Here is a 23,482-nt window from a genome sequence, read left to right on the forward strand (position 1 = left end):
GTGCCATTCTTTTGCACAGGATGAGGATGTTCACAAAGTGAGGATCCTTGCTCCCTTGAGTCACTTAGTTAAATTTCTAAACTTCGTGAGTTGACATAATGTAACAACCATTTCAATGATCATATTCTATCTCTGTATTAATTATTATTATTTGATATCTAACAAAGTTCTGTTCTTCTTCTTAGACTCATTTCTCATATTCCCTCTTCTGTGAGGTCCTGGTACCTTTCAAGTTTCCTCTTGCCTTCTCTGTTTGCATTATCTTACAATTATTAACTGAGTTTGTGTCTACCCAAGAGGGCTGGGCACTTCATGAGGGATAGGGCCATAGTTCATTCACTTTTGCATTTGTAGCACCTATCCCTGCTCTTCATGTAGAAAGCTCCTCATAGATATTTGTTTGGAATAGGACTGCTGCCTATTTTGGTTTGCTTTGCATCTTGCACAAAGACACTGAATGAAGGTCAGAACCCTAAGCTCCATCCTGTGGTGGTGCATAACTAAAGCAGCCCTAAAGAGGATTTGCATCTGCCTAGAAGGGGGCAATTGTGCAATTTCCAAGAAGGGTACTAAGTCCTGATGACTGACTTCATTGGAAGTACATATGAAAAAAAAAAAAAACAAAAAACAGATGTTGCCTGGTTTGGCAGCACATGTACTAAAATTGGAACAATATAGAGACTATTAGCATGGCCTCTGCACAAGGATGACATGCAAATTCGTGAAGCATTCCATATATTTGTGGGTAAACAGGAGAGGAAGTGAAACTCCCTCCAACTATAAGACCTTGGCAAATCTGATAAGATAGTGGGTAATCCCCTCCTCCATACAAAGAATATCAGACAGATTGAGGAGTGCACCAATAAGGCCTCTGACAATTTGGAGAAAATTAAATGAGCTTATGAGAGTCCCAGTGGCACAGTAGTGCCTCAACTGACACAAACACTATACACAGGTAGAGTTGGTGACCTGCAACAACCTGAAGACGTAGCAACAGCAGAAACTAAGAGTTGACCTACATCAATACTTCTAGGTTAGTTAGCCTAGAAATAATACAGGACTCATCCAACAGGCCCTGTAGGAGGAATTCATATGACTGGCCCTCTTCTACATTGTGGTACCCAGCAATTGGATAAACATCAACCACACAGTAGGACTCTAAAACTCACACTACAGAGAGTTGAGACAGTTGGGATTGAAAGACCAAATATTTTCCCAAAAGGTGAAAATGACAAAACAGAAAGGCAAAATGCAATCTTAGACATCTAGTCCATCAGGAGCAAGTACGGGTGACAAAGAAATAGAAGACTATAAAAGTCATACACCAAGAATCTCTGAAAAGATAGCAAATGAAGTAAAGAAATAAATCCATGAGGCTATAGAGAAAATTGAATTAGAAATAATGTTATATGTAAAGACAGAAATAACAACCTTAGTAAATAAGTTGTTCAACATAGCTAGAGAAGAAATAGTGAAAAAAATACAGAAGCATGGGAAATTGATTGAAACACTGAATGAACAATGCAGAAAACAAGCAGAATCCATGAAACAAATTCAAAGAGATATCCAGGAAACAAAAAACTCTATTGAACGCTGGTAAAACTGTTTAAATGAAGTTGAGGATAGAATTTCAGACCTTGAAGATAGGATTACAGATAGCAACTATGAAAACATAGAACTTATAAAAACAACAAAGCAACATGAAATGATAATCCAGTAGCTTCAAGACAATGCCAAGAGAAACAATATAAGACTAACAGGCATCAGTGAAGATGTAGGAATCAGTGCAAATGACATAACTAAACTATTCACAGAGGTAATAGCAGAAAATTTCCCACATATAGGGAAAAAATCTGATATACAAATAAGTGAGCAAACAGTCACAAACAACATAAATCTACACCCAGACATATAATAATTAAGATTACAGACATACAGCATAGAAACTGAACACTAAAAGCTATCAGAGAAAACACAGCTCACCTATCAAGGAAAATCTATTAGATTCACAGCAGACTTTTCAGCACAAATCTTCAAGTTAAGATGAGTGTGGAGTGAGGTGTTTCAAACCCTGAAAGAAAACAACTTTCAGCCCAGACTGATGTACCCAGAAAAACTGTCTTTCAAATTTAATGGAGAAATAAGATACTTCCATGACAAAGATAATGTAAAGTAATTCATGTTCACCAAACCAACCCTAGAAAGAGTACTGAAAGACATGCTAGATAGAGGTAAAAATGACCACACTCTCCAGAACAACAACAGAAATAAACCACCAGGCCAGACAAGAAAATAAACAAGGGAGAAAAGCTGGAAACCAGCAATAAGAACACAACATGGAAAAGTCAAGCCAGTACATATCAGTGATATCCACAAATGTAAATGGGCTCAAGTCCCCTATCAAAAGAAACAGGTTGACAAAATGGATCAACAAACATGATCCCACAATAGGCTGTATACAAGAAACACATCTGATCCAAAAGGAAACTCACAGATTAAAAGTCAAAGGATGGAAAACAGTATTCCCTGCAACAGGACCCCAGAAAAAATCAGTGGTAACTATTCTACTTGCAGACAATATGAACTTCAAGCCTAAAATGATTAAAAGAGATAAAGAAGGTCACTACATACTCATTAGTGGAAAAATTCAAAAGGAAGAACTCACAATCATAAATATATATGCACCAAATAGAACTGAATCATACCTGCAAATTGGACTTAGTAGATGTTTATAGTGTTCCGCCCAATCACATCAGAATACACATTCTTCTCAGCTGTGTATGGGACATTCTCTAAAATAAAGTATATATTATTCCATAAAACATTCTTAAGTAATTGCAAAGGTATTGAAATTATCCCATGTGTAATATCAGACTGTAGCACACTGAAATTGGAAATTAATGGCAAAAGAAATCTCAAAATCTGCATAAAGGTATGGAAATTAAATAACAACCTTTTGAACAACCAGTAGGCTACATTTGAAATTAAAGAAGAAATAAAGCAATAACTACAATTCAATGAAAATGTGAAAACAACATGTTGTAATCTGTGGGATGCCATGAAAGTGGTCTTAAGAGGGAAATATACAGCAATAAGTTGCCATATCAAGAAAACAGAATGAGCACAAATAAATAACATAATGCTTAATCTCAAGCTTCTATAAAAAGAAGAACAAGTTAAACCGAATGCTCATAGCAGTGGGCTGGGGATTTAGCTCAGCGGCATAAGTGCCTGCCTTGCAAGCAGGCAGTTGTGAGTTTGATCCCCGGTACCAATAAAAACAAAAAAGACAAAAAAAAAAAAAAAAAAAAAAAAAAAAAAAGAAAGCTCATAGAAGAGAGGAGTGTAAAGATTACAGCAGAAATCAATGCAATTGAAATAAAAAAACAATACAAAGAATTAATAATTAAAAAGCTGGGTTTTTTTTTTTTAGAGGATCAACAAAATTGACAAACTTCTAGCTAGCCTTATAAATAGCCTTATAAATAAAAAGAGAGAAATATCCCCAAATTCATGCAATAAGGACTGAAAATGGGGAAATTACTATAGATCCCTTGGAAATTCAAAAGATCATGAATACCTCCTTTGAAAATCTCTACTCACATAGAGTAGAAAATACAGAGAGAATGGACAGGTTTCTAGAAACATATGAACTTCAAAGCTCAACCAAGAAGATATAGTAATTTTGAATAACCTAATGTTAGTTATTGAAATTGAAAATGTAATTAAAACTTACCAACAAAAAAAGCCCAGGTCCTGATGGATACATGGCTGATTTCTACAAGAAATTCAGAGAAGATTTGATGCTAATACTCCTTAAACTCTTCAATGAAATTGAAAAGGAAGCAATCCTCTCTATGTCATTCCTGGAGGCAAGTATTATTCTCATACCAAAGCCAGAGAAAGACCCAACTAAACAGGAGAACTATAGGCCAGTCTCACTAATGAACATTGATGCAAAGATTCTCAATAAAATACTGGCAATAGAATGTAGCAAATCATCAAGAAGATTATGCATCACGACCAAGTGGGATTCATTCCAGGAATGAAGGGAGGATTTAACATACGTGAATCAATAAATGTAATATACCACATCAACAGAGCCACAAACGAAAACCACATAGTCATCTCAATAGATGCAGAAAAAGTTTTCGATAAAGTCCAACACATGGTCATGATAAAAACCCTTCAGAAACTCGGAATACATGGTGTCTACTTCAATCTGTGAATAAAGGCCATCTGTGACAAACCAAGAGCCAACATTATACTAAATAGACAAAACTGAAAGCTTTCACTTTAAAATCAAGAACAAGTCAAGGGTTGGGGGCTGGAGATTTAGCTCAGTGGCCTAAGCGCCTGCCTTGCAAGCAGGCAGTCGTGAGTTCAATCCCTCGTACCGATAAAAAGGAAAAAGACAAAAAAAAAAAAAAAAAAACCCAAAAAACCAAAAACCAAAACAAAACAAAACAAAACAAATAACAAGTCAAGGATGTCCACTACCACCACTCCTATTCAATATAGTTCTGGAAACACTAGCAATTGGACAGGAGAGAGAAATAAAGGAATAAAGAAAGGAAAGGAAGAAGTTATATTTGCAGATGACATGATACTCTAAATAGAAGACCCCAAAAATGCTGTTAAAAGACTACTAGAAGTAATAAACAAATTCAGCAGTATAGCTCGATACAAAGTCAACACTCAAAATCAATAGCATTCCTATACACGCAAAAAATATACTCACTGAGAGAAATTATGGAAATACCGCCTTCCACAATAACATTTAAAAAATGAAATACTTAGGAATCAACTTAACTAAGAATGTAAAAGACCTATGTGCTGAAAATTATGCTATGCTATAAAAGGAGATTGAAGAGGATATTAGAAAATAGAAAGATATTCCTTGTTTTTGGCTAGGAAGAACCAATATTGTGAAAATGGCCACACTCCGAAAACTGTTATACAGATTTAATACAATTCCAATCAAAGTACCATTAACATACCTCACAGATCTAAAGAAAACATTCCTAAAATTCATTTGGAAACTGAAGAAATCCAGAATAGCAAAGGCAATTCTGGGCAACAAAGGCAAGACAAGAGGCATCTTAATTCCTGACTTCAATCTATACTACAAAGCCACAGTGATAAAATCAGCAAAGAAATAGATCTGAGGATCAATGGAACAAATTAGAAGATGTAAGCACAACTACAAAGACACTCAGCCACCTGATATTTGACAAAGGTGCTAAACATGTTCACTGGAAGGATAGCCTCTTTAATAAATGGTGTTGAAAAAATTAGCTTTCCACATGCTGAAGACTGAAACTAGATCCATGGCTATCATCATGCACAAAACCAAAGTCTAAATGGATCAAAGACCCAAATATTAAAACATAAACACTAAATCTACTGGAAAACAAGGTAGGTAGGAATCTTGGAGATATAGGGGCAGGCAGAGAATTCATAAACAAAATTCAAACTGCACGGAAACACTTCAAAGAATCAACAACTGAGACCTCATATTATTGAAAAATTTCTGCACTTCAAAAGAAATCAACAACAAAGTGAAAATAAAACCCACATAATGGGAAAGAATTTTAGCCAGCAATCCCTCAGACAAAAGACTTACATCCAGAACATATAAAGAACTGAAAAACATCAAGCCCCAAATCCAAAGACCCTCTCCAAAAATTGGCATCTGAGATGAACACACAGTTCTTAGATGAAGATATACAAATGGCAAATAAATACATGAAGAAATGCTCACCATCACTGGTCATTCAAGAAATACAAATTAAAACAGCATTGAGATTTCATCTCATCCTGAAAGAATGGCTGCCATCAAAAAATCAACTGATAGCAAATACTGGCGAGAATGTGGGGAAAAAGGAACATTTCTCCACTGTTGGTGGGAGTGTAGACTGGTGCAACCACTATGGAAATCAGTATGGAGAATTCTCAGAAGACTAGGATTGGAAGTTCCACAGTCAACCCAGTTATTCCCCTCCTGAGTATTTTCCCAGAAAACTGAAAATGTCATATCACCGTGACATATGTGTACCCATCTTCATAGTAGCACAACTTGTAATAGCTAAATATTGGAAACCACAAGATGCCCATCAACCACAGAGTGGATGAAAAAGATGTGGTGTTTTTGTACAATGAAATATTACTCAGCTATAAAAAAGGATATCTTGAGGCCTTGATAGGCAATGGAGAAAACTTGAGGTTATCCTCATTAGTGAAATAAATAAGAATCATATTTATAAATATCACATTGTGTCTCTAGTGTAAAAACTAATAAGAAATGTAGGAGTAATAAAAACCAAAATGTATAATAGCTATTGTAAAAAAGAGAGGAAAAGAAAGTGCTCTAAAGGATATAACTGCATATATGTTTAAGTGTGTAGGACTGATAATCATATTTTTGTTGGATAGTTGAACAGAACTGTTTGCAGTGTCGCTATTTAAATGTCCACTTTGTATGCTTTACTTTTGTAACTTGAACAACTATTTCTAAGAAGACAATATGTAATTATCAACTAGTGATTTCTTACTGTTTAGTTTTTTGAAATTATGTATTATCTCTATCCTTTTTCTGTTTTGTTTTTCTTTTCTTTTAAGTAAAAAACCAAAACAGGTGAATAAAGTTTCCAATAGTAACTAGAGCCATTACAAAACAAATACACTAATGATGCAAACAAACTGTTTCAGTAGACTAAAGCCTCTTAGTTCAGTTGTTAAAAATTGTTCAAATTCAATAGGTAAGTAACTGCTATTATATTATCCAGTCTCTGTTTGACTAACTTGGTGAGGTATAAATTCTGATACCTGCATGCTAGATTGGAGAATTTTGTTGATGATGACATTCAAATGGTGTTTTGAATGCAAGCATTTCTTCTGAAGTTTGTGCTCAGTATTATTTGTGTCTTTCTCTCCAGACATTGGCAGGCCTTCTTGGATACCTTGTGGGGATACTGAATGGTGTCCATAGTGGTTTCTAGTGGTTCTTAGTTATATAAGCATTTTTTTTGGCTGAATTTTGAGAAAGGATGATCCTAAGAGCTTAGTTATAAAAAATTGTTACACAAAAAAAGCACACACACATGAACATACAGATCCCAAGAAATTCTAGGGAAAAGACAGAGTATTTTGTTGCTTGTAAAATATTTTTGTTAGAGTGGATTTGTCCCAATATATAGAAAATGTTAAATCCCCTCTTGTACACCTCATTACATATCAGTTAACCAGAAGGAAATGTGGAATACAATCTCATTTATTCACTTAAAACATGACTTATTTTCCAATTCCTAAATATAATGCATAACACATAGTAGACACACAAAAAATATATGTTGACTTGAATTATTCATGTATGCATTCTTTCAGGCTTTTGTAGATATTTACGGGGCAGCCTCTTTAGGCTAGATGCCATGGTAAATCCTAGGAATGTATTGGTAATCAATACAGATGTAGTTTAATAGTGCTTAAATTAACTGATATATTTTAAAATTATAGCCATGTGAGTGATAGTAGGTCCTCTTATTAAACACTACAGCCAATGAGACATCCCATAAATAATTCTTAATTCTACTTTATCTTAGAGCCACCTGAGACACTTGTTAAAAATACCGATGGCTGAGCTGGGCTGAGGGTGCACATCTATACTCCTAACACTCTGGGAGGTTGATGCAGGAGGATTACAAATTCAAGTCCAGTATAAGGAATTTAGTGTCTTAGTGAAACCCTATCTTAAAATGTAAAAAGAACTGGGGCTGCAGCTCAGTGCAAAGGCCCTGGACTGAACTCCCAGACCACAATAAAACAAACAAGTAAGACCAATGCCTGGACCGTAATCCCACACCAGTTAAACACAAATTAGTAAAGGAAACATCCACACATAGGTATTTCTTCCAGCACGTAGGACATTGTGAGATGGAGCCAACACTGAGAGTTACTAAATTGTTCCCCACGTTTTTTGGATCTGTTGTAATTATTGGTTGAAATTGTGTCCCTTTCACATTCTTATATTTCAGGGACAACCCACTGAAAATGAAGTCATTAGGATGGGTTCTTACTTTATATAACATGCACTTGTGAACAAGAAGGCAGAGATCAGAGTGATGCTTTCACTGCAAGAGACAGCAATGATCACCAGCAAAGCTCTGGAAGCTAGTGTTAGAGTTTTCTAGTGCGGTAAAGGAGCAGAATATAAGAAAAAATAGAAATGGTCTTTTAATTTAGAGGACATGAAGGGCAGCCCACAACCAGCAAGGATTTGACTTTTTCTTCTGCCCGGATATGGGAGTGTGGGATATATGCAACCTTTGGCCAGATGTGGTACATGGGGTCAGCATTGGCGACGCATGAGGAGCTGATTGAAATTTTCTTTGTGCACACTGGGAAAGGAAGAAGGAAGTTATAATCGGGGAAGAAGGAGGAGGTGGTCATCATCGGGGTAAGTATCCCCAATTTGGCCTTCCATCACGTTGAACTACTGCCATAACGTCCTGTAATTTATTCTAGGGCAAAACTCTTTCAGCTAGAGAGGCATGAGTGGATTTTCTTTTCACAGTCCTTGGAAGAGATGACTCTGTCAAGATCTCCATCTTGGAGTCTCAGTCTCCATAACCGGAGAAAATGCACTTCTGTTGTCAAAACCACCCAGTGTGCAGTGTTACCTTGTAATCCCAGCTTCAATGGCCAAATACAGTCATCTTTTTTTTTTTGTTTATGGTATTGAGGCTTGAACCCAGGGCCTTTGCACTGTACCATACACTCAGCCTATTTATTTATTTATTTTTATTTTCAGATAGAGTCTTACTAAATTGCCCAGGCTGAGTTTAAATTTGTCATCCTTCTGCCCCAGGAGTGCTAGTGAGATTACAAGTGTGCACTAGCATGCCCAGACAAGTAAATCACCAGAAAGCACTCATTTGAACATTTTCAATTTCCTTTTGTCCCCTGAAGGTGGTACAGCTGCATCCTCTGAAGCCAGGTAGACTACATGAAACTTCTTTGTTCTTTGCAAGGTAACTTATCTTTATTACGAGTCAGTGTTGACATGTGAATGACTGGCCCACCTGCAGCCAGGGTCTCACAGACTGCCTCCTAGATGAATAATCAATAGGTGATAATTCCACTTGCGGAGCAAAGCTTCATTCCACAGTAGCAGCACCTGGCAAATCAATAAAGTACTTGAAGACACTTGTTTCAGTGGCTCTTTAAATTCCACATCATCATTCACTCTCAACAACACTCAAGTCTCGCTTTTTTTAAATTATTAAGTAAATTCAATCTATAATTACTTTCAATATGAAAAGTTTAAGAGGTGTAGTTTAATGGTTTATTAGTTGAAAATCAACTGTTGTCTAAACTGCCCAGTGTGGTGGCATATTCCTCAGCACTCTGGAGGCTAAGGCAGGAAGATTATCATGAGTTTGAGGCCAGCCTGGGTTACACAGTGAGTTCAAGACCAGCCTGAACTACAAAGCAAGATCCTGTCACAAAAAAGATCAACAAAACTAACAACTAAAATAAACACACTAAACTAAACTAAACTAAACTAAACTACACTAAACTACTGGTGTAAGGAGAAATAGGGTTCTGCTGCTTGGTCTTAGTTTCTTTCTGAGCTTCTGGCCAGCACAGAGTGGGCCTCCTGATATCTCCTTTATAAACTCTTAAATGCGGGATGCAAATTTGAGTTATATTTCCGTTTAGGTCAGAGATTTCTGGGGTAAAAATAAGTTCCTTTGAATACAATTGCTCCTAGTACGACTTTTTGCTTGTCAAATGTGAACCTGGCAATAGATACTTTCCAAAACGGATAGAGATGCAGATTTTATTTTTAAATGAAGGGACAAAATAGCTCTTATAGCAAGTTGACCCTGTTACAAGAGAGAAGAGAGAGTTTGATGCTGTGGTATTTGAATCATTTGCAGTACTATAACATATTTTTGTACCTCTGGATAGCAAATGTTGGCTAACATGCCTTTCTACTGTGATGCAAATGACCCTTCAAAGTCTTTCTTGCCCCTGCTTCTTGGACCTGATGCCAGTCATGTCTCTAGTTCATTGTCCTCTGCCTTGGTCTTTGCTGTTCCCCTAGGCATGGGCGCCTTACCCATGTTATAGCCTTTATATTTATTGATAGAATGTTGCTCCCTCATGATAGAATTGTGGCGCAGCTGAAAGGATAAGAAGTATGAAATATAAATGGCCTTTATTTTAAGAATGCGGGGAGAGACCCCCGACCCTCCAGGGTCTGGCATTCTCTCCCCAGGGGTGGTAATCTCTCTGTCGGACACATGCAGTGGGGGCATACATGTAGCTTAGGTTTGGGGTGGAGCCTATGGTGCTTTAGGGATGCCCAGGTAGCTCACTGGTATTTATTTCACGCCAGAGGCAAATTCCTAGGGGTGAGGAAGATAGAGCCACAGGTAAATTCCTAGGGGCAGGAGGATGGAGCTCCTTGCTTTTACCCTGAGGCTTTACCACGATAGTGTCCTGTCTGGGCCAAAATTCTTTCACCTCACTTTTTTGTCTGGCCCCTTGCCCATCTCTTTTTTTCTCTATACATTCTGTTTTCTGATTAAATGTCAAAAGTAGTGGAGCCTATTGTGATCTTCATGTCTTTTCCTGCCAACCTAAAGTAGACTCTGCCCATTTTCCTGCTTTACTTTTATCACAGCACTCAAATTTTTCTATGTGAATCTATTATTTACTTGCCTGTTCTTATAATTGGTCCTCTCCATCCTCTATCTCATACACTGCAATGCCAGTTCCATGGGAAAAGACAGACATTCATTAGTATTTATCTCTGTTTATCCAGGGCCAGTGACTGGGACATAACTGGCATTTAATAAATAGTTGTAGATGAATAAATGACTGGAGCTTATTATTGCAAACAAGTTACCATGAATTTAAGAAACTACTAACAAAAAACATTTATTCTTGGGAGGATCCCTGGGTAGTCAGGCAAAAATTGCTTTCTGGTTGAGGGGATGTGTCTTGAGCAGTTATAATGTCTGACTTCTCTCTCTCTCCACTTACACTGTCTTGTGGGAGCGTTTATCAGATACAGCCGTCTCAGGGTGCAGGAAGGAGTGAGTGACACTGCCAGCCAGGCCTTTAAGGACTAGGCTCTGGGCCATGCACAATGCCATGTTTGCCAGATTACATTGGTTCAATAGTTACAAATTCAAGTGGACAGAGAGACTGAGTTAACCTCTTGAGAGGGGTTAACAATGGAACATGGGACCAGGGGAAGGACTTATCAGAGTTTACTCTTATGCTTACTCACTCAAGCCTCGGGTGATAGAATTTTTGCCAAACACTCTGACCAAAATGTAAGTGTCAGATTTTAGGACATAGGAGTCAGATCTTGTACAGTCATATTTGAAGCATTTGCCTTTCTGCTGCCTTTAAATAATTCCCTGAAAGCTACAAACACTCTATAAATGCCTGATCATTTTTGCTGCTACTATTGTACGGTAATGCTCACATTGCTGCATTTAGGCTAAATTTTTATTTGCACACTCACATTGTGAATGTGCAAGAATTCTTCAGAAACCTGTGGTGCAACATTTAGAGAAAACAGGAGTAGATGCTGGAATAAATTATATTGATTTTAATTCAGGCATTTAAATTTGTTTTGTTTATTGCCTTTGAAATTGAAGAATTGATCTCAACAAGGCAGACATAGCACAAATAGATTGCTTTTATTGAATTCACAGTGATCTGATTAAAAAACATAGCTGTTATGAGAAAAATAATCTTACTTCCTATTTTTTTTACTGATTTTTCCCCTCACAAATTTATTGGTTTAATATACTAAGTATAGAAGACGATAAATTTTATTTAGTGTTGTGTCAAATGGTTTGGGGGGCAGTTAGAAACACAGGTCTTAAGAATATTTCTTTTTTATTCAAATGATTGCAAAGCTTATTTTGGTCAAGAGGATGGTTCTCCTTCTTTGATACTTTCATGCTGAATGAGCAAAAGTCCAATGCTCAAACAGTTTACATTGATGTTGATCTAGACTCATTTCCTGGAATAAATGTTGATGTGATAGTCACTACTTAAATAAATTCTTCTCTTAGAAAAGATGAAACATTCAAGTTTACATTTTGAAAATTACAGAAGGGAATAGAGAAGCAAGTAAAAATACTCAAATTCTGAAATTTTATTTTGAGTGTTCATTAAGACATAATATTCAATATTAAAGTTTGAATTTTTCTATTTGAACTCAGGAGATGGATAGGTTAAGATTCTTTTTCTGATAACTTCTCCATTATCCAAATTGCTGCTACTTTGGTTCTAAAATCAAGAACCAAATTGATTTTGGGGATCATAGAACCCTTTGTTACCTCAGGTTGCTGAGTGAATGTGCCCTAACAGAGTTGGATAGAAGGAATACTCAACTATAGGTTGGTTATCTATGCTTCTTAAAAAATACTCGTATCTTACTGAACCCATTGTTCATTCTGACTGTTACTTTTTTGATCTAAAAATATACTGTGAAAGGAAAGAAGGTTGTAGCTGGGAGTGTGGTTTGTCAGTCTCTCTAAATTTCCATATTAAAACAAAGCAAATCGGATAGCAAAACCAAAATGTTGGGCAACATTAATATTACTTTATTTACTTATTCAGTAGTAATTTTAACATTTTATTTACTTATTTAAATTAAAACTATGCAAAAGTTTATATGCACTGAGAGTCCTTCTCTTTCTAACTCATCCACTTTATTGTTTTTCCTGGAAGTTATCAGGTTTTTTATTGCTTAAAATTACCTTTTTAGACATATTGTATGCATTTAAAGAAATAAAAATGAGTTTATACAATCCACAATGTTCAACATCTTGTTTCTTTCATTTGACCATGTAACTTTAAAAATTAGCCATATCCACTCATTAAAATTCTTTGCTTATAATCGTTATGACCACAATAATTGTATTACATGGATATACCATCATTAGTCTACCAGTAATAATATTAAGGTTTACTCTAGTCTTTTGCTCCAGTGAACACACACAGGTGCACGCATACATACACACATGCACCCACACCCATACATGTATATAATCTTTAAAAATTGATTAATATATTAAAAGATATTCAAAAGCCTTGATAATAAAATTGACTGCCTCCATGGAGTGGGTTCTTCTAGAAGTTTTACTTTTTTTTTCATATACTATTTAAAAAATTATTAAGATTTTGCTACTCTGAGTTAAAAAAATAATTTAAAAATCATGAATTGCTACAAACACTTTGGAACACTGCATAGAGTTTGCTCAAATAATTAAAAATAAAACTGCTACAAGATCTAGCAGTTCCACTACTGGATATATAAATAACAGAAACAGAATGTTGAGAGACATCTACACTTTCATGTTCAGTAAAGCCTTATTCACAATACCTAAGGTACAAAATCAACCAAAATGTTCATCAGTAGATGAATGTATGTATAAACATGGTATCTACATGCAAAGGAGTACTATTCAGCCATAAAAAGAAATCCCTGTCTTTTGCAACAATACAGATAAACAGACAAACATGGAGGACCTTGTGGTAAATGTAATGAGCCAGAAACAGAAGGACAAATATTACACGATGTCTCTTCAACTTATATACAAAGAACAGAGAGTGGAACGGTATTTGTCAGAAGTTGGGAGTGGTGTGGAAGTGGAATGAAAGACTGAGAAGATGTTGGTCAAATGTTACAAAACCTCAAGTGGGAAAAATAAGTACCAGCATGATGACTCTAATGAATAAGAATGTATTGTACACTTGATAATTGCTCAGTAAATATTAAGTGTTTCACTTAATAAGTCCTATATGTGAGGTCATGTACATACTAATTAAATCAATAGCAATTCTAACACTTTCAAAAAACCATGTTTTATGCACACGATTAATATATATAATTTTTATTTGACAATAAGAAAGCAGTGACTTAGATTCAGAATTGCTGTTTGGACAAATAAATACATTTGTGAAGTTTGCACTGGAAAGAAATTCTAAGGGAAAGTGCATTACTTTTAAAATGAGTTTCATCTCCTCTGGGACAGCCAGCAGTGGTGGTGAGGGGAAAAAAACAGGAGAGTATTCATCTGTTAGATCTTCAGTTCTGGGAAGAAATAAACCTTAGAACTAGAGTCCGTTCTTTTAACTTCAAATTCCTCAGCTGGAAACCAGACTGAAGGCTGGTGGGCAAGGATTTCAGCAGCTGAATGCCTTCTGTACGTACAGACATATAATATCTACATAACAGTATCTAGGGACATATCTACAAATCAAAAAGTGATCTTTCCTTATGAAAATAAAGATCATTATGTTTAAAATAATTTCATTTTATGTTGACATTAGACTGTTCATTGGATCTTAATATTTCAAATTGTAATGCTTGATTAGATTGAATATTGGAAGTTAGAAAGAGTATGAACATTTATGAAAAATGACATAATTTATTTTGTGAAACCAAAATACATGAAACATGAGGCTGAATTAATTCATCAAAAATATCAATAAGCCGATAAAACAGAGGTATTTTCACTTCAGTCATAATCTTTAAGCTATATTCACAGAAAAATTACTTATTAGGGCAGCCATATGTGTGATTAATGGGTTGGTGATAGTGCTAATTACTCATTAGAATGCAAAGTCTGAAATACCCTAGGCCTTGAAAAAGTAGAGTGGTTTTCATTAATAGGGTTGGCTGGGTCCCAAAATGTCAAATGCGTTTGTGTTTTGAACTAAGTATATAGTTTTTTTTTGTTAAAATGAAAATTATCTTAGGAAGGTCAAAGTCAGTACTGACATATGAAACTCCTTTTTCTTTAATCAAAAATCTTCACTTTGAGATAAACAGCCATGTTCCCATTTACCTATGCTTATTGTAAGAGTTAAAATTTAGCATTTTTGTACCTTTTTTTCCTTGTGAGTGCTCAGTCATCTACAGACAAATCATTCTCCATTTCTCTGGGCTAATTGTTCAGGTGCAGTTTTACAGTGTTGGCCCATGTGACTGTTTAAATAATAATCAAATTTTAAAATTCATAATTTGGTTGAGCATCAGACTAGCAGCATTAATCATCATTAGAAGACAAATAGTGCATGTAAGGATGGCTTTCTTACATATTAAAAACATTTTTTCTGCCATATCACTGAACATTGCAGCTTGGAGTGAGGATAGAGATTAGGAAAGAGAGAACCTGCCGTTCAGTAAAGGTGAATCCACTGAAACAAATCTTACAAAGGTAAGAGTCAGTCTGAAACCAGGCATGATGGCACATGCCTATCATCCCATTGCTCCAACACAGGTGGGTTACAAGTTAGAACCCAGCCTGCAATTTAGTGAGACCCTGTCTCAAAATAAAAAAAAAGAACTTGGGAAGTAGCTCAGTGTGAAGGCCCTGGGTTCAACCCTCAGTACTGAAAAAAACAGGCAAGCAAGCAAGCAAGAAAGAGAATTACTAATTTAAAAGAAGTCAGATTATTTTTACATGGATTCCCCCAATCAGGTTAAAATTTTAAATACCAACTTCAATTGTGATACAAGTAACACCTTTTCATAAGTTAATAATGACAACAAAAAATCCCACCACATGGAACACTTTCATTTTAATTAAGAACCATAGAGCTAAGTACTGGAATCACTGTGGTATGTGCTTTTGGCATTGCATACAGAGAAGAGAGTGTGCATACTCTATTTTTCATGGAAAAAAACCCCAAGGATTCTAAATATATCAAAGACTAACTTAAAAACACTGAAACCTGCAGGTAACATTTTGAGATGTGAGAGAATTTTATAGTGATACCTTGGCTGTTGAATGGCTCCAAGCTTGAACTTTCTACTACTCAAACAACAAGGTTCAAAAGAAACCTACAGGGTGTTGGTAACTTTGCTTCATAGTACAACTAGCAAGTCCAAGTTATTAGACTTGATAAAAATCTGTAGTGTCCCAGAGTGAGTCCCACTTTGTGTCTCACTGTGGACACAAAGGGATGTTGTTTCAGTCTAAGGACCATTCTCCACCATACAACATGTAGTGCTTGTGTAGTGCCATTGTCACCATTGTGTTTTTTTCTCCCCCTGCACTTTACTTGTATAAAATATTGTAACCACAGCTCCAAAGAAATTTAGTGATACCAGCAGTAAAGCTAAGAGAAAAGCTGTGGGAACCATAATAGATCTAAAAAAAAATAATCATTGTTAACTTCGTTAAAAGTCCAGAAAAAATGAATATGTAAATGTAATTTTGGGATCTCAGAGATAATTATTTGGTTTTCCATTAATTATTATGGGAAAAATAGGTTTAGTTCTCAAAGTTTTCAGTGTTTGAACACAAATTTTTAAGAAATTGAGTTCAACAACTAGCCTATCCCTATGTCTTGAAAGTGATGGATCCAGTGAAGCTTTTGCTTGTATAGTCAAAAGAAGATTTAGGAATTCCCCAACTTCTCTGTTCATGTGATGCTAGGGAAGGACCTTGAAAATCCCATTGCCAATACACAAGTAAGAAACCGAAGAATGATATGTAGATACTGGAGGCATTCACTTGGACCTTTTGCTGTCCATTAATTAAATGTATGCCTTTAAGTAAGATGACTTAGCATAAGAGCTTCTTAAATAGGTCAATTAAAGTTTTATTTTTAGTTTAGAAAGACTGACCATAATTCTATAGTGGCCGTAAATCAGTATTTCATTGGTAGTGGAAAGCTGAAATAATTCTTTTTCACTTGAAATTATTAACTGTTGATGTCTTGAAAAACTCCAGAATACCTTGTTGGTCATGTGAAATTTATTATTAAATCTACTGCTGTAAGGAAGTATATACCTTGACATACTAGATCTGGACTGGTGTGCACGGTGAGTGAAAGTTTGAGGAAATCTTGTTAAGCAAGACTTGAGTCTTTTCCAGGATTAGGGATTGAGCTCCCAGCTTTTTCACTGACCTAAATCCCTTCCCCTTTTTATTTTGAGTAGGGTCTTGCTAAATCACTGTATTGCCCAGGCTAGTTTTGGCTTAACTTGTGATTCTCCTTGCCTGAGTCTCCCAGAGTGCTGGGATTACAAGCATGCATGACCAAACTGGACTAGAATGCTAGTCTTTTTAAATAAGTGGTTTTAATTTATGCCCTTATCTTCCAGGAGCAGTCACTTCCTGGAGCAAACCTCTGAACTGCTTTGTTTGTTCTTAGTATTGTTGGGAAAGTGTGCCACATTAAAGAATTGTTCAGTACAACATCAGGAAAGTATGTTAGGTGTCAATAGGATGTTTGTGCTAGGCAGCCTCTAAAACAGCTCTCAGTGAATTCAGCTTCTCAATATTCATGTCCTTAATGATATCTTCTCCTTTGACTGTGAGTTGAACTTAATGGTTCCCAATGAATAGGAAAAAATAATGAGAGAGAGAGAGAGAGAGAGAGAGAGAGAGAGAGAGAGAGTAAGTTACAAAGACCCATGACTTCTATTGGCTCTTCCTTTTCTCACTACCTCCTACATCCATTGCTCTGGGGAAAGCAAGCTGTGCACACATTACAGAGAGACTGTGTGGTAAGAAATCCATGTCTCCAGTTAACAGACATCACTGGCAGTGGGCTCAGTTAAGGGTCCTTCCTTACTCACACTGTGAGATGATGGTACCCTGAGGACAGACACTGACACGGAGCCCCCAGCTGAGCTGCCTCAGGATCCTCAACTCTTAAAATCTAAGCGGCAATAGATGCTAATTATCCAAATTACTGTTTCTTGATTATTTGTCATGAAGTTACAGGTAACCAATACATGTTGGTTTGAAACTTCAGGATGACAGAATATGAATTCTGAAATTTATATGTATTTTAGAATAAACAGATTCTTTGCCTAAATATTGGTTAATTTATTAATTATACAGTGAAAGTAACACTGAGTCTTGGGAGATACACATCACATAATATGATTCTTATGAGGATTTATTCATTTTGTTCTGCAGCAACTGGCCACAATCAAAGACATGGAGACACAGGTGCAAGAACTGAGGTGGGAATAATGTGTGCTTAGTGAGCATCTTCAGTGAGAACTTTCCAAAGAGCGGCCCTCTTAGCTAAGCGATATACCTGTGCAGGTTTGTTTCTCTCATACTTGCCTAGTGTGTTGCTCAGCTTGGTTTTTTTCTGTAACAAATTCATGAGATAATCAAATTATACGAAGAAAGGTTTGTTTTGACTCAAAGTCTTGAGGCTTCGTTTCATGGTTGGTGGCCTTCTTGGTTTGGGCCTGTTGTGATACATAATAGTGGGAATGAATGTCTAGCAAAACTGATTACCTCAAAGCCAGGTAGCAAAAGGAGAAAGAAAAAAGAAAGGATCAGAGTTTCACAGTCCCCTTTAAGCTAATGTACCCAGTGATCTTAAAACCTTCCGGTAGGCCTTACCTTCTAAAGGTTTCATCATTTCCTATCATGATTTAGAGCTAAAATAGCCCCTCCAAAGTATCATGTGTTTAGAGCACTGTATAAATTGATGGATAAATCCATTAATGAGTTCATATCTGAATGTGTTATCAGGAGGTTGGGCCTAGTCAAGGCATTTGGTCACTGAGTGGGAGGATATACCCTTGGAGGAAGTATCTTTCACTCTCTTTCCTGTTTCCTGGTTCCTGACCCCCATAGCTTTCCTCACCTAGGTACTTACGCCATGGCATTTCTGCCTTGAAAATAGTCACCTATGGACTGGGCCCTCTGCAACTCTGAACCGAATCAATATCTCCCGCTTTAAACTGCAGATGTCAGGTATTTTGTCCCACCATGAGAAAGTGACTAATATACCTCCCAACAGTGCCACACTAAGGATCAGGCAGCTAACACATGGACCTTGGTGAGGGGTGTGCATTTAAGATACAAACTATAACAGGGGGCCTGAAGTTTAACTTACAGCAGATATGTATTGTGGGGCTGTGAGATGCAGGTGTTCTTAGCCTTGGTTGCAAAGGAAGACTGCTACAGGTTGTACCATGAGTCCTGGCTCTCCAATTGCTTGTGATTATCCTTTCCAACATCTATAGTTTGTAGCTATGAGCACAAAAGTCAGTGGACAAGAATAGAAATTAGGGATGCAAGAGAGATTGCAAAATCTTTAAATAAGACAACTTTCTCTTTTCATCACCAGCCTAGAGAAATTCAAGTCTTTGGGAGCAAATATAATTTATTTTATTTATTTATTTTTATTTTTGGAGAGAGTCTCACTATATAGTTTAGGTTGCCCTGAAATCATTACATACTTCAGGCTGGTTTTGTGAGCAATCCTCCTGCCTCATCCTCCTGAGTATTAGAATTACACGCAGGTGCCACTACTTTTGGTTGGCTGATATAATTTAAGGACATTTTCACTGCTTAAAGGTAAAAGAAGAGAAAACAAGTCAGCAACTCCCGAGATTCAGCCATGTTGGAATTTGGGGGGCTGAGCAAGAAAGCAACAAGTCTTGATAAGCAGTGGCACGAGAGAGTAGCAGATGCACCAGAAAGAGAACAAGTCAGTGTCTCCTGTGAGCCTACCTACAAGATGTACTATGCAACCTATTACTGTTATTCCGGTATCCTGCACTGAAGTTCTGTATCATATTCACTGCATTGTTTTGATTGGCTTTGTTCTGTTTTGTTGTATATTACCACCTTCAAAAAAAAAAGTGAAAGAAAAACCTGTCAACAGTGCTAGTCTGGGAAACTTAAAAGAGGACATATGGTCATTTTAGGGTAAGAGCACATGCTTACACAAACTAAGGTTTCCCTGGTTGCAGGGTAATTACTGGGAATGGAGAATCGCTCACATTATCTAGGGAAATTTAAAGAAATCAAACATCTCCGAGGCATAAACTAATGAATTAAACTGGTTGTGCAAGCGGTAAGAAACAGGTAAGGACAACCAGAATGTCTTATGTTCTGCAGGTTTCCAGTATATTGGTGTTAAATTTGGATTCAGGTAGAATGGTGGCTAAATTCCATTTCTTTCAAATAGTCAACTTATTTTGGGCCACATGCATTTACTCGTGTGTGTGTGTGTGTGTGTGTGTGTGTGTGTGTGTGTGTGTGTGTGTGTATGTGTGTGTGTGTGTGATGCTGGGAACGGAAATCATGGCCTTGTGCATGCTAGGCAAGTGCTCTATCACAGGGCTGTATTTCCAGTCCCATGTACATCTACTTTGATTAGCTACTTTTTGTTTGGTGAACTTTATGAGCTCTTTTGCAACCCTATTTTTATTTTCCTAACTATCAAGTTTGTGCCTATCAGTTATCTATCTGCTACCCCCACCCCAATTTTGCAATATCTTGAGCAACTAACTTTCCTGTGTGTTAGCCCATCTGCCATCATGATAGTCACAGCCTTGAGGACAGAATAAGTTTTGTATCACTTTTCCTTGTAAAATGTATAGTCTTGTATTTTTTTTTTTTCATTCTGTAAGTCTCACTATGTAAGGGTGGGGGAGGGGGAGATGTTGAGTTTTTGTTAATTTAAATCTAAGTGTCTCCAAATAATCCAGAAATTCTAACCAGTTTTTCAGGTAGCTAGGTGCAGAATGATGAGATTCAAGAAGATGGAATGTTCATAGAGCCCAGGATGTGGAACAGGCATAATATTATGAACATTAAGAATCTGCTTAGTACAGTACCTACCACACAGTAAGTACTTAGAAGATATTAGTTAGTGTTAATATTAGCAAAGTTTCAGTTTCAGAATGAGACCTAATGGAAGTGAAAGGGGATGCGTGTTTAGTAACCGAGGCAGTATGTGATGGGGAGAAATGTGACTTTTCTTCACTGTTGTCTCCAAGAAGCAGGCATGGGAAGAATTGAGAAAGCTTCTCTCTCCTTCTCTCTCTCTCTGTCTGTCTTTCTCTCTGTCTGTCTCTCTCTCTCTCCCTCTCTCTCTCTCTTTCTCTCTCTCCCTCTTTCTCTCTCTCTCTCTCTCTCTCTCCCTCTCTCTGTATCTATGTATTCTGTTTTTTAGGGTCCCATCAATCAACTCATTTGACTTACTATCAGTATGTATGGTTTTTAGGTTTATGTCAAAGGAACAGGTTTGTTGTCACAGTTCTAATTATTGAGACATCAGATAATATGTATTGCATGTGTATTTTTGTGACAGGTCATTCAGAAAACAGACTTAGATTCTAATAATTTAACAAAGAAAAGGAATTTTAATGAATCTATTTTAAGTAAATATTGAACCAAACATTTATTTTGAATTTCTTGTCAAGCAACTGAGAACATATTAAAAACTTCAAAGTTTAATTTATACATAGATTAGTATTTTAGATTCACATCATATTTTGTTTCATTTTAAACAAGAGCTATTCATACATTTTGCAGGCTTTCTGTATCATTAGCAGATGGCTACATTCACACTAATAGTGTTTTTTTAATTAAAGGGTTATTTTGAGATAATCATGATTGTTTTGAGATATTTAGTGGTTTACTTCAAAATATAGAATCACACGCAGCTGTAAAAATATCATGCACATTTTGCCTGGTTCCCCCAATAATAGCACACTGAAACTAAAGTATTATATCAAAACGAGAATAGAGGTACAGTAAAAAACATGTCCACTGTTTTAGGATTCTGTATGTTGCTCCTTTACAGTCATATACCAACCTTCCATCTGCCACTACCCTTTTCTTGACTACTGGAAAACAGTAATTTTTTCCCATTTATATAATTCTGTCATTTTCAGAATGTTATGCAAATGCAGCCATGTAGTATGTAACTATGTTTTCTGCAAGAGATTGTATAAAATTGGTGTTTGTTCTTGTTTAAACATTTGTATAATTCTCAATGAAATGAACTAGGCCTGCAGATTTCTTTCTAGGGATTTTTAAAATGACAAATTGTATTTCTTTAAAGCTTGATGGCTATACAAATCTAGCTTCTATTAAGTGGGCAGTGAGAGGTTTCACTGTATTAGTCAGCATTCTTGTTGGACACAGTACCTAACACTAATGACTTACAGGAAGAGAGGGTTAATTTAGCTCGCATTTTAAGGGAATTTAGTTCATAGTTGTCTGGTTCTAAGGCAGGGACATCATGGTGGAAGAGAGTGGTTGCCAGAGTGCAAAGCATGAGGCACCAGGTTTGGTATCCAGAGTCAATGCTCCATGACTCACTCAGACATACCCAGAAATGTGTTATTCCAATCTGCAGGGCAGATACCAAAGCCACAGATGTTGACACTTCACCCAAACTGCCTTCATGTGTATGCGTGTGTATGTGTATATGTATGTGTGAATGTTTTCATTTAATATGAATTACTAAATTTATGTGTGTAGAGTGGTTCATAATTATGATTTCCTATTATGCATTTTATGCTTGCAGAGTCTATAGCTGTATCATCTGTTTTATTCCTTGGCTGGTAATTTGTGTCTTCTTTCTCTTTTTCTTTGTCACTCTCAATTGAAATTTATTAATCAAATTGATCTCTGCATATAACCAGCATTTTGTTTTAGTGATTTTATCATCCCATTGTTGGTCTGTTTTCAATTTCACTTACTAGTGATGTTACCTGTATTATTTTGTTCCTTCTGGATTTCTTTGTATTTGCCTTGCTCTTGTTTTCTTGTTAAAGTGGGAGGTTAGTTTTATGTTCTGAAAATTTCTTATTTTCTAATGCCTCTATTTATTTATTTATTTTATGGGAAAAAAGTAAAACAAAATTTCATAACAAGATGATAGGAGAATAGCAATAGTTATACATTGCATATTGTCATCTTTGAAGTAGTTACTCAGACTACAAGATAAGGGTGTAAAAAATTCTCCAATAGATACAAGCATGAACCTTCCTTTTCTATGAAAAGACACTAATAATATAACTAACTTGCATTTTTTCTCTCTTCTCTCTTCCTCTCTTTCCCTTTTCCCCATCATAGTTTCTTTTTCCTTTTAACAATTTCTTCCCATTTCACAATATCTATTGTATACTTTAGCGCTTATTTATTCTTTCAGATTACCACACCAGGGAAACAATACAATGTTTACACATGTGAGTCTGATTTATTTCACTAATGAATATGGTCTCAAGTTGTATCCACTCACCTATTAAACTCTTGAGATTATCCTTCTTTATGGGTGAGTAGCACTCCATTGTAAAAAAATACTACATCTATTTTTAAAATAAAATTTTAAAATTTTATTTTTAAAAAAGATTAAGATAAAAGAGGACATAACAAAACAGATCAGAACAGAACATTTTAAGCAGCTACCATAGTGTCTCTTTCCTTGAAATATTTGAGTATACCTTCATATACTATAGTATCAAACATAAAAAGATGATGTAAAACCATTCAAGAGAATGAAAGTATTACAGTGTATTCAGAATCAACTAACAGAAAACGAACAAAGGTTACTATATTATCTCCTTGTCTATAAAATATTGTGTTTATACTATCACATACAATAAAAGCCAATAAGATACAACATGATAAAACCAACAGAAACAGAAGAACAAAAGCTT

General features: G+C 36.0%; 1 non-coding gene across 1 annotated transcript; it reads left to right on the forward strand.

The window, feature by feature from the left end:
- The first annotated feature begins 636 nt into the window (after positions 1–636).
- LOC111757910 (U6 spliceosomal RNA) lies at positions 637–741 on the forward strand. Its single transcript, XR_002792161.1, has one exon. It is a non-coding gene; the product is annotated as a U6 spliceosomal RNA (small nuclear RNA).
- Positions 742–23,482: the final 22,741 nt, after the last annotated feature.

The sequence above is a fragment of the Cavia porcellus genome, unplaced genomic scaffold (genome assembly GCF_034190915.1).
Source record: "Cavia porcellus strain 051 isolate PalLab524CR breed Dunkin Hartley unplaced genomic scaffold, mCavPor4.1 scaffold_13, whole genome shotgun sequence".
Taxonomy (NCBI): domain Eukaryota; kingdom Metazoa; phylum Chordata; class Mammalia; order Rodentia; family Caviidae; genus Cavia; species Cavia porcellus.